Here is a 12,955-nt window from a genome sequence, read left to right as displayed (position 1 = left end):
ACTACCCCTAAAAGGGAGCTAATAGTAATAATAATAACTAATTTACCATATGCGACTACAAAATACCAAATTACAGCGAATTCGGTTGAAAAACGCTAAAGAAAACTAAAGAACCCCAAAATATCAAAAATTGAGGGTGCCTTATATGGGGGCTGCCCGAAAAAAATGGGCCTATATTTATAATTTTTAGTGAGTAAATTTGGTACTCAATAAGAACCCATTGCACCAAATTTCTGCGAATTCGGTTTAAAAACGATCTTAAAACCTCCAAAATTGAATTGAAATTTAGGTTTTGGAGTTTGAGGCAAACAAGGCATCTAAAAGAATTGATCTACAAATAAAACATTGGAACATCGGGTTAGTATTCGAATTACTTTTTGCCTCAATATCGTTTAATAGTTTTTTTTTTCAGAGCATTTTATTATTGAATGAATTAAATTGTCATTCTCTGGCTGATCGATTTACTTCCATTATCTCATGTATAATTAAATGTGATGAATAGTTTTAATACGTATTGTTACGAAAATAACTTTAGATTTAAGATTAATTTAGATGAATTCCGTTAATTTAAGAATTTGAATTGTAACGTAAATTTCTACTACGCAGTTTATTCGAATAACTTCACAACAACAACTACTGTATAGATTTTTCTACATCCTTCCATTTCCTCTTTCATTTTCTATTTTTGTTATTGTCGTACAATTCTTGTTAAACGTCATCATTGATGATCGCTTAATTCCTCTTTCTTTGTTACTCCCTCGCCTGTATATTTGTTGTTGTTATTGTTTACTCAATGTAAGTTTGTATGTGTTGTTGTTATTGTTTACTCAATGTAAGTTTGTATGTGTGTTTGTTGCATTGGTAGATTGTTCGTAATCTAGACGTTACCAGATCGTCTAGAAACTTCTGTAGCGACAGGCAGGGCTCATATAAATAGAGGAAATGGAAAGACAGTGAGTCAGTTGTGAATCAGATCGCGAATTGAAACCGTCGAGTAAAGTAAAGTGCAAAGTAAAGTTGTGTGAATAAAATCATTGTAAAAATCGTAATCAGAAAGAACCCGCGTTTTATTTGGTACGAATTGTATCGGGAAATAAAACAACGACTACATGGGATTAACTAAAATCCAAGAACGTAACAATTGGTGTCGGAAGTGAGATTACGATAGTACTACGATGAAGTTTAAGGATCTCCGAGTGGAAGACTTGAAGTAGGAGCTGAATAAATTGGAATTGTCCTCTACTGGCAACAAGGCTGAACTCCAAAAACGTCTGTTGGATGAGTTCGAGCGCCGTGGTATGAACATCGATACATATGAGTTTGACAGTAAGGATGAAGTGGATTTATCGGAAATGGGCGAATCCAACGGTGGGGAAGTCTCGTCAGTAGCTGCCAGGGGTGACGATTTCAGAGAAATGCTGGCTAAAATGTTCGAAGAGAATTCCAGAAACACGAGACGAATGTTCGAAGAGAATTCCAGAAAGTCAGAAGAAAACTCGAGACGAATGTTCGAAGAGAATTCCAGAAAGTTAGATGAACTCAAGGCAGAGAATTGTAGAATGAACGAGAAACTCGAGAACATTACAGAAGTTATTGGAAGGAGAGTGGAAACCGTGGAGGTCCAAATTAAAGAGTTGGATAAGAAAGTGCAGTCGGTTGACGAGAAGATTCTGTCTGTGGATGAGAAATTTCTGGCCCACGACCACAGGTTTACGAACCTGGAGAAGAAAATGTCGGAACTGGAAATCAAAGGTGGTCCGGTGCGAGTTCCTGATAACACACTAAAAATCAAACCTCCTGTATTCGACGGCTCTACATCATTCAATGTTTTCAAGTTACAGTTCGAGACAGTGGCTTCTAGAAATTCGTGGAACGACAGCGACAAAGCGGTTGCACTACTTCTGGCATTAAAGGGCAGTGCTGCTGATGTTATACAGAGTATTCCTGTCGCTTCTAGGAACAACTATGAAGATGTTATTGCTGCACTGGAACGTAAGTACGGTGGCGAACATAAACAAAACATCTACCTTATGGAACTAAGGGGAAGAGTGCAGAGGGCAAACGAGACGTTCCAAGACTTTGCAGCTGAGGTGGAACGCTTGGTGCTAATGGCGTATCCAGGAGAGAATCACCCATTGGTGGACCGTATTAAAATCGAAACCTTTGTGAATGGCATACGTGACCCTGAGATTAAATGTGCAACATATGCGTCACCAAAAGCGTCATTTGCCGAAACCGTGTCGTTTGCCCTTGCCCAAGAGACGGCGAGAATAATTGTTAAGCCCCAGACCCACAAGATTCGCCAACTGGAGACCGAAGGTTGCGAACCTAAATCTCTCGTTAACTCGATCAAGGACGCAATGAGGCAGGTAATGGAAGAAACAAAGTTAGTAGGGATGGCTAAGCCCAGGGTTAGATGCTACAACTGCGATAAAGCAGGTCATATTGCGCGCGAATGCAGGGCTAAGCGCAAACGATCCAGGTCATCGTCACCACCTCCAACGAAAGATGGTAGAAGAATGGCTCAACAGTCCACCAATGAGTCACCGTTAAACTAAATCGAGCCAGTCCAGCGGGGCATGAACTGGCTCCCATCGACGATGGCCCCACAATCTCCATAGCAATAGTACAACAGAAAAGTCACAACCTAACAACAACTGGGTACATCAATGGTGACAAACGAGTTCTGACGTTAGATACTGGCGCATCAAAGTCCATCATAAGATCAGATCTGGTAAAGGGACAAATAACGCAACTTAATGGAGTCAGACTGCGCACAGCAACGGGGGAGCCCGCGGCAGTACACGGCAAGATTACCCTGAGACTAACTATTGCCAATAAATCGGTGAATTACGAGTTTATAGTTGCCGATATCGTAGACGAAGTGATAATAGGCGCAGATTTTATGATTGCCTTCGGTATCAATATGGATATGAAAGAGCGCGTGATGACCTGGTCTAACGTCGAAATTCCGTTAAACGTGGGCTACGATGAAAGTATACCCATTAGACGTCTGACTACGGACCATCCAGAGATAATACCGCCCTGTGCCGAAGCAATAATATGGGTACTAATGAATGGAGATTGTGGAGCCGAGAAGTTGTGGGTGGTGGAACCAGCAGAAAACAGATACAGTAACATCCTAATAGCGAATGCCCTGGTGAAAAGCAACGAGGACGGATTGATTCCTGTTAGAGTTTTGAACCTGTCAAACAAGCAAGAGCAAATTTGCCAATTTTCCGAAGTTGGACAATGCACACCAGCTGAAGCTGTAATTAATTTGGAAACTAGCACCGAAAATCCAGCAGCCATGGAGAAGAAGCACCTCGACGGCTACATAAAAGAGTGGACACACCAATTATCACCTTCCGAGAAGAACAAGGCTAAGCAGCTATTATGGAAATATGCCTCTACCTTTGCGTTAACAAAAGAGCACCAAGGAAGAACATCAGTGGTGAAGCATGAAATCCATACAGCAGACGCGAGACCCATTAAACAGCGTCCAAGAAGTGTTCCCCTGGCAAAAAGAGACGAGGTCCAGAAGCTGATAAGTGAAATGGAAAAGAGTGGTGTAATAGAACCATCGTCAAGCCCATGGTGCTCCCCAGTGGTCTTGGTCAAGAAGAAAGACGGAAGCACCCGATTTTGTGTGGACTACCGAAAGTTGAATGATGTCACCAAGAAAGACAGCTATCCGCTCCCAAGAATCGACGACACATTGGACACATTAGCCGGGACGTCATGGTTCTCCACCTGCAGAGTGGGTACTGGCAAGTAGAGATCGCCGAGAAAGATAAAGAGAAAACAGCGTTTGGCGTTAATGGGGGCCTCTGGCAGTTCAATGTCATGCCATTCGGACTCTGCAACGCCCCGGCTACATTTGAAAGGCTGATGGAGCGTGTGTTAAAAGGGCTGCAGTGGAAGTCGTGCCTCATATATCTGGATGACATCATAGTCATGGGACGCAACTTCGACGAACACATCAAGAATTTAAAGGATGTTCTTCAGCAGCTTTCGTCTTCAGGCCTCAAGCTGAACCCAAAGAAGTGCAGTCTCTTCCAACGAGAGGTGAAGTTCCTGGGGCATCACGTGACGCCGGAGGGCATATCGACGGATAAGGAGAAAATTCAAGCCGTCAGAGATTGGCCGCAGCCCCGAAATCTCCATGAGCTGCGAAGCTTTCTGGGTCTCTGCACCTACTACCGTCGATTTGTCCCAAATTTTGCCAACATCGCCGCCTGTCTGCACCGCTTAACGCAAAAAGGCCACAGGTTCCAGTGGGGCAACGACCAAGAAGAGGCATTCAGAAAGCTCAAGGACATGCTATGCAGAGCCCCCATTTTGGCATACCCTATACCTGGCGGCAAGTTTGCTCTGGACACAGACGCAAGTGCGTGCGGCATCGGTGGCGTCCTTTCCCAGGAAATCGACGGACAGGAAAAAGTCATCGGGTACTACAGCCGGACATTGTCGAAACCTGAGAGGATTTACTGTGTGACGAGGAGAGAGCTGCTTGCTGTCCTTGAGTGCGTTAAACACTTCCACAAATACCTATATGGCCAGCATTTCCTGCTGAGGACCGACCACGCTGCTCTCCAATGGTTGCTACAGTTTAAGAATCCGGAAGGTCAACTAGCCCGTTGGATCGAGAGGCTCCAGAGTTATGACTTCAGAATCGAGCACAGAAAAGGCGGAAAACACGGTAATGCTGATGCCCTGTCTCGTCGGCCATGCAAGTTTGAGTCGGGTGAAGATTGGTCGACGGAACAACGAAGAGATCCCATTCTGGGCAAAATAATTTCGGCCATAGAAACGGGCAAGCGACCTAGTCGGAAAGAAATTACCTCCGAAAGCCCTCTTTTAAAATCCTATTGGGCCCAGTGGGACAGTCTACTTATAATAGAAGGTTGCTTATATCGCAAATGGGAAAGTGAGGACGGTAAATCTCACCGGAACTTGATCGTCGTCCCAGACTCCAAAATAAGAGATGTCTTGTCGGAGTTTCACGATGGGCCAAGTGGAGGACATCTTGGCATAGCAAAGACCGCTGAAAAGGTAAAGCAGAGATTCTACTGGGTCGGCTGTCAAAAATCCATTGTCGACTGGATCGCCAATTGTGAAAGGTGCATAAGAGCTAAAGGTCCAACACGGAAGAGTCGAGGCTACATGCAGCAGTATAATTCAGGAGCCCCTTTTGAAAGAGTCGCAATGGATGTAGCTGGACCGTTCCCAACAAGCGACTCTGGGAACCGGTATGTCTTAGTGGTCATGGATTACTTCAGCAAATGGCCAGAGGTTTATGCTATCCCAAATCAAGAAGCCAGGACAATTGTGGTTGTGTTCTGCAAAAATTGGATTTGTCGCTATGGTGTTCCATCTGAGGTTCATTCCGATCAAGGTAGGAATTTTGAATCAGCGATCTTCAAGGAAATGTGTGACTCCTACGGAATCAAGAAAACCAGAACGACGCCTCTACATCCACAATCAGATGGCATGGTGGAAAGATTCAATCGTACCCTGGAAGAACATCTACGGAAAGTGGTGGACAGTGGCCAACGAGACTGGGATGAGCATATTCCAAAGTTTTTACTGGCTTATAGATCGGTCATTCATGATTCCACATCCCGGACCCCAGCCAAAGTTCTGTTCGGAAATGAATTAAAGCTACCTGGCGATTTGATATTCGGTGCTACCCCAAACGACGATGTGAACCAAGAAGAAGACAGTCAGAACTCTTTTAGTAAAATCCACGATGCAGTTCGCCATCGAATAAAAATGGTTAGCAACCGCATGAAGGCAAGGTACGATCGAGCGGCAAATACCGATGGGTTCCAAGAAGGGCAACTGGTACTATTGTTCAACCCACAACGAAAAAAAGGACTATGCCCCAAATTGCAAACGCACTGGGAAGGACCCTACAAGATTGTCACGAAAATAAATGATGTGGTTTATCGCATCCAGAGGAGCGACAGTCCCAGGTCGAAGATGAAAGTGGTACATCTGGAGCGGCTGACCCCCTATGGAACGGGAATTGTGCCTATTCGGGACGAACAGGCTTAAGCGGGGGGCAATGTTACGAATGTAAATTTAGATTTAAGTTACTTTAGATGAATTCCGTTAATTTAAGAATTTGAATTGTAACGTAAATTTCTACTACGCAGTTTATTTGAATAACTTCATAACAACAACTACTGTATAGATTTTTCTACATCCTTCCATTTCCTCTTTTATTTTCTATTTTGTTATTGACGTACAATTCTTGTTAAACGTCATCATTGATGATCGCTTAATTCCTCTTTCTTTGTTACCCCCTCACCTGTATATGTGTTGTTGTTATTGTTTACTCAATGTAAGTTTGTATGTGTTGTTGTTATTGTTTGCTCAATGTAAGTTTGTATGTGTTGTTGTTATTGTTTACTCAATGTAAGTTTGTATGTGTGTTTGTTGCATTGGTAGATTGTTCGTAATCTAGGCGTTACCAGATCGTCTAGAAACTTCTGTAGCGACAGGCAAGGCTCATATAAATAGAGGGAATGGAAAGGCAGTGAGTCAGTTGTGAATCAGATCGCGAATTGAAACCGTCGTGTAAAGTAAAGTGCAAAGTAAAGTTGTGTGAATAAAATCATTGTAATAATCGTAATCCGAAAGAACCTGCGTTTTATTTGGTACGAATTGTATCGGGAAATAAAACAACGTCTACACGGGATTTAAGTGAAATCCAAGAACGTAACACTATTTACAAAATATTTACATAGTTAACCGTTAATTTCACATATTTAAATAAGAGTTGCATTCAAATGATTAATAAAATGTATGTGTTTATACTATAGCAAATAAAATTTAATTAAAAACAGAGTTGATACGCTTCAAAACATAATTTATTTCATTTTAAGCAGGAGTGTGCCTTTAATTGGCCGCGTGTATAGCTTTATCACAGAAGTCGACTTATGTTAACAATTTAGTCAGAGACCGAAGAGAATTCCTGCATATTTTTTCTTTTTGGAAAATTTCTACTTGAAGTAATCTGATAGAAGTGCGTTTTAATAATATGCATGGAACAACCTTCGACACCAATGCCACATATCTCAGGGAATATTCTCGTTGTTAGCTATGACATTTGAAAAAATATTTTTAAAAAATTCACGCCTTGATTTAAAAAATCAGGCTGGAGAAATTTTGTTCTAAATAGTTTTTGGACCGAATTGAATGATATGGCCCTGAACGTGTGTGGTGCACGTTACAATTGATTTGAGTTTGATAACTTCTCAAGAAATTAACCAGTCGATTAACACCACCACATGATTCCTCTAGAGGCTATGTCAAGTCATGGTCTATGCTACAAAGAAGAAGACGTTGAATGAACTCAAATCCGACCAAAATTGAACGAACAATTTTAAGTGTTTCAACTGAAATATGTGGCCATGCCATATAAACCAGGTCGAGTTCCACGCATGCATGTTATTTATTGCAAATTCTTATTGGAAACCCCTTTAATACCCAATCGAATAAATTCACTCACCATAAATTGTTGAGTGAATACAAAAAAACAAAAATCACAACACTTTATACATATATAGTGTCACTGATAGTTAAGAAAATTATTTGCAGGAAGAATTTATGACATATTTTCGTTTTTTAAGTATCAATTACTAAAATTAAAAGTGATAGCAGTCAACGATGCCATGGGGGTGTTTCGCTAAATGAATGAAGCACAGCGTGAACATATGAATACTGGCGCAAAAATAAAAAAAAACAACATCAAAGAATAAAGAATAGTAAACAAAAGCAGAAAATACAAGAGAAAACAATCAACAATTTTTATCAGTACAAATTTATATAAAAATGAAATGAAACTAAATGTAGAAATGACAAAATTAAGTTCCATTTTTTGTTGACTAGTACAAGAGACGTGTAAAATAGACGTTATGAAACCGTGAGATAAGAGAAAGACGAACACTTAAAAGAAAATGTGTTTTTTTTTAATTTGAAAATTGCCAACCAGAAATATCTAAAACTGTATTTATCGTTACAAAAGGGTTAAATGTGATAATAGATTTTTATATGTATTTTGATTTACTTGTTTTTGTCTCTTTTATTCCTTTTGAATACATTATTTTCATCTCCCACAAATTTGAATTTTTTTGTTTTTTTATCATTCAACTATTTAGTTTTCAATTTCAAAAAAGAATAAAAACTAAAACTGTTGATAATTCTTATTACTTGTATTCTTTATCTGAATTGTTGTAGCCAAATGCCATCACGTTCGGCAGTAGTATAGTGTGATAATGTTTTATTGAAAATTAAAACCATTGTTGTGGCACAATCACACGAACATTCAACAAACAACCTTCCGGTATTAATCATCGCACTGTTATTTTTTTTTTTCAAAAAATATATCAACTGATTATTTTAGATGATTAGGCGACTTAAATTCACATTTGTGTATTAAATTATTTTTTAAATTTATAGTAGAAATTATATTTTTGAATTTTAAATGCAGGGTCACTGTGCACCCTGCAAATGGATTAAAAACTTTATGGTGTCTTCACAGATTGAGGAATGACAAAAGCAGAATATTATTTTTTTGGTACAAGTAAGTCGTGGGTTCCTAGCCACAACAATAGCAAATGCATTGAACTTGTGGAGGAGCTTGCTCAATGTGGGGTGATTAATATACAAATCAATAGTTCAATTAAACATGAACGGGCATCTCACACCCTACTCCCAATTCATTACTCCTTCTTGTTGAACTAAATTCACTGTAGCAATCATGGTTGGTTAAGACCATATCAACTTTGAAAATCTCTGACATTAAATACTTCTAGAATAGACACCATCTGTTGACGAGTTTGCTAGAGATGGCTCACAGCATTTGTCATATTACAGACAATGCAAATGAAACCGAGATGTAGACCTCCAATACTATTTTGCGGGATTTCGCACGCTAATTGATGTATATCACCACTCCCTCAATAAGGTAGATACTTTAACCCTTTCTTCGAAATATTTGGTCAAGTGTATATCCTAGTTTGGTCAAGTGTATATCATTATCCAAGAATATCCAAGATTTAAATCGAATTGGCTGTAGGTTGATATTTTAATTTCTCATTGGGTTAAAACCACCTAACAAAAATTATCAATATGGATCTACTTTTAAGTGGTATAGCCCCCATATATCGGTACCACTGATTTTCGGTATTTTGAGGATTGTGGATGTGTTTTTTCAACGGAATTAGCTGTAATTTCAAATTTTGTTTTCTTAATATGTGGTGAATGTTTATATCAGTCCCTATGAAAAGATACCTTTGAATTTCTGTATTATTGACTCGTATATCAAACGTGTTGGTTGTAATTAGTCGGAAAATCTGTCTATCCGTTTTTTATATTCCTGTACACAGCGATATGGGTGACGTAGGGGATCATAGATACCAAGCAACGGCTCTGATTGGCTTTAACATGGCGAAGCCCAGGCATATCTTGGCCCCTCTTTCATCCCCGCGGTGTCATCTGGGGTAGCTACTTTCATCGTCCGTTGAAATGGTGAGCTAATATGTCCTGCGAGTTCGCCCATAAGAACTACATATAAAAAAGGGCTGTTGCTATAAAGGACCACGATCTGCGAATCTGCATTTGCAATGTGCGCACGTTGTACAGAACAGGCGTAGTTTTCGCCTAGGCGGACGTACTCAAGAAGTACAAAGCCGATATTATTGCCGTAGAGGAAATGCGATGGAAAGAGACTGGCTTAAGTAAATCAGATTATCACGCTTTGTATTATAGCTGTCATGAAACGAAACGTGAATTTGGCTTTAAAAACGGAAGGGAAAGTATTTTTGGTCCAAACGTCGGAAAATTCGGACAATTACCTTGCGGCAGCCAAGGTTCGCACCCGTCTTATTGCAGCAGCAAAGGTCCGATCTACTGTAACACGGAAACTCGACGTCGAAAAGCTTCAAACACAACAGATAGCAGAAGCCTACTACGCTCAACTTACCCACTTGCTTGACGAAAGCACTCCTTGTCCCTACAAACTGCAGCAAAAACCCGTGGTACGATCAGGAGTTTCGTAATGCTACTGAGGCGAAGAACGCAGCGTATAGGGCAACACTGCAGACAGTAGCGAGGGAAAATTATCGGGAGAAAAGGAGAGAAGAGCAAATCGAGATGTATAGGAGTCAGAATGAAGTCTGGAAGTTTTACCAACGAGTAAAACATCAAACCGAAGCCTTGGTGCAGACACATCCTCCTATAGATATGAAGAAGGAAATCTGGTGACAAATACAGGCAGCGTTGAAGGAGCATTTTAAAAAACTTCTGGTATCAAATAGTAGCGGTGAAGAGATACCCCAGAACCAATAATACGGTATAGAGTGTGGTATACAAGATGAGGTCAGAGTAGCAATTAATCGGCTGAAGAACAATAAAGCCGCAGGTGCCGATGGGTTACCAGCCGAACTCTTCACGACTGGTGGTCAGAGAGCATGCTGATTAGTACAATTTGGCTAGAGGAATGCATACCCAATGATTGGAACCCCAGCATCCTGTGTCCCGTGCACAAAAAGAAGACAAGAGGATATGTGCCAACTATAGAGGAATATGTCTCCTTCCCATCGCATATAAAGTGCTATCCAGTGTGCTGTGTGAACAATTGAAGCCAATGGTCAATGACATCATCGGACCATACCAATGCGGCTTCAGACCTGGCAAATACACCATTGACCAGCCTTTCACTCAGCTCTAAATCCTGGAAAAACACATCGAAACATACCACCTATTCGTCGACTATAAATCCGCATTCGACAGCCCTATCCGTTCAGGGGTGTTTAAAGCCATGTATACGTTCGGCATTCCTGGAAAATTAATATAGCGACAACTTTATGTGGCACAACGTCAGCAGTTAAAGTTGGAAAGGACCAATCGGAGCCGTTCAATACCGAACGAGGATTCAGACAAGGTGACAGATTGTCGTGTGATCTTTTTAACATCCTGCTGGAAAAGGTCATACGAGACGCAAATGTCACTCTGTACACCAAACAACACATGTTACTCGCCTATGCCGATGACATCGACATAATGGGTCGAACATTGAGAGCGATAATAGAACGAATTGAGAAGGAGTCCACCAAAGTGAGTGTGGCAGTAAATGGCGAGAAAACCAAGCTGATAGTATCAACGCGCAAGACGTCCAGTAGACTCAGATCAACTGTGGAACTTTAGAACTACAGCTTCGAGGTAAAGTTTTTTTTTTTCCTTTTACCACCATAAATAAAACGAACGAAGTTTTGAAATTTGGAGAAGGATAGTTTTGGCCAACAGATGCTACTATGGTCTGAGCAAGCGACTCAAAAGGTTGCGAAATTGATCTAGAAAAAAATGTGTGTTTTTTTTTAACAATTTTACAGTTTAGTACTTAGAAGTAAACTGCACTACTATTTTAATGAACACAGCTGTATGTACTTGAAGAAGTTCTTATTCCTTAGGTACAAACTATAAACATTCTAAAAACTCCAAGAGTTTGTTAAATAGGGTAAGCGTCTTAAAATACTTTCGGAATTATATTTATTTCAGTTGTACATTTGCTCAACTTTGTTCAGAAACCATTTCCTATATTTAATTTTGGTGGCTAGGTTTTTATAAAATTTTATGATTTGCACTTATGGGTTTCGTCACCATTATTTCGAACTTATTCAAAGTACGTACAAGAGTCATAACCCAAAAATCGCACTTCTAGATCTATGTACGATCTTTGGACATTGTTATTACTATATACGATTGACGAACAAATGTCCATAGATAGTAAAGAGTTAATGTCCTATAATGGCAATGACTTCAATTATAAGCCAAAAACAAAAACATTGACGATATTTGCAACGCATTTTATTTTTGCCAAATGTGGTTTATATGCCTTAATAGCTGATGAATGCAACCTCCAACAAGTTGCCGCAATGACTAAGAATTTATTACAACGAACAGATGGATGTCACCACAACAATCGGTTTTATCCCCACCTCGTTCGCTCGCTGCCCGTTCACCGTCTCTCTCCTTTACTTTTCCCCCAACCTAATCAATTAAATAACTTGTAGATAAGAAATATCCAAAAAAAAAAAAAAAAACAGAGTACAACACCAACGAACAACGTCATCAAAACACAAAACACTTGAGAAAAAATAAAAGGAGAAGAAATATAAAAGAAGTTGAATTATTTGTTTAATATTAAAATGGGGAAAAAAGTCACCTAAGAGAATGTAAAGAAGAGTAGTCAAGTAAGTGTAATAACACATGAAATACACAAACAAATAAACTGCACAAAACACAAGAAGAAAAAAAGATGATGTGGAATATGATGATGCTGGTTGGTGATGAGGTGCTGAGTTTTTTTTTTTTGGTTACTATTATGATTGTAATTAAGGTAATGATGACGACGACGATGGTGAAGATGGTGGTCTCAGCAGCTTGTTGACAGACAATGTGGAAATTAAATAATTGCCAAATGTAAAAACAAGTTTGTTTGACATTTATGTAAATGCAAATAATAGAAAATGCAGCTATACTGGAATAGTCCAAATCTGCTGTAAGCCACAGTATATTGTTGTGAAACCAAACTGTTGTAGTTGTTGTTTTTGTTTTTCATTAAAAACTCTCATTCAAAACTAACCTCTTTGTCTTTCAAACCCAGCAATAGTACCTCCTCCATTAACGTTAAACGTGTCTCTTTGGAGTCGCCATCATCGATATTATCCTCGTGATCTTTGTTTTCTTGCAAGTCTTGATTGTCGTCGGGTGTATTGGCATTTCCGGACGCACTGCCTGAATCAGCACCATTTTCACGGGAGCGAACAGTACGTCTTACCAAACCATCGGAACGATTCATGTTTATTTTTATGTTTTCACAATGTAACTTGTTTTACAAACGACTTCAATATTGGACTAAAGATTTCAATATTTAAAATTTTGG

This window comes from Musca vetustissima, unplaced genomic scaffold, assembly GCF_032173495.1.
Source record: "Musca vetustissima isolate MV318-11 ecotype Yass unplaced genomic scaffold, APGP_CSIRO_Mvet_v1 utg18518, whole genome shotgun sequence".
NCBI lineage: Eukaryota > Metazoa > Arthropoda > Insecta > Diptera > Muscidae > Musca > Musca vetustissima.
The sequence above is the reverse complement of the archived record's forward strand: the minus strand, read 5'-3'. Positions refer to the sequence as shown.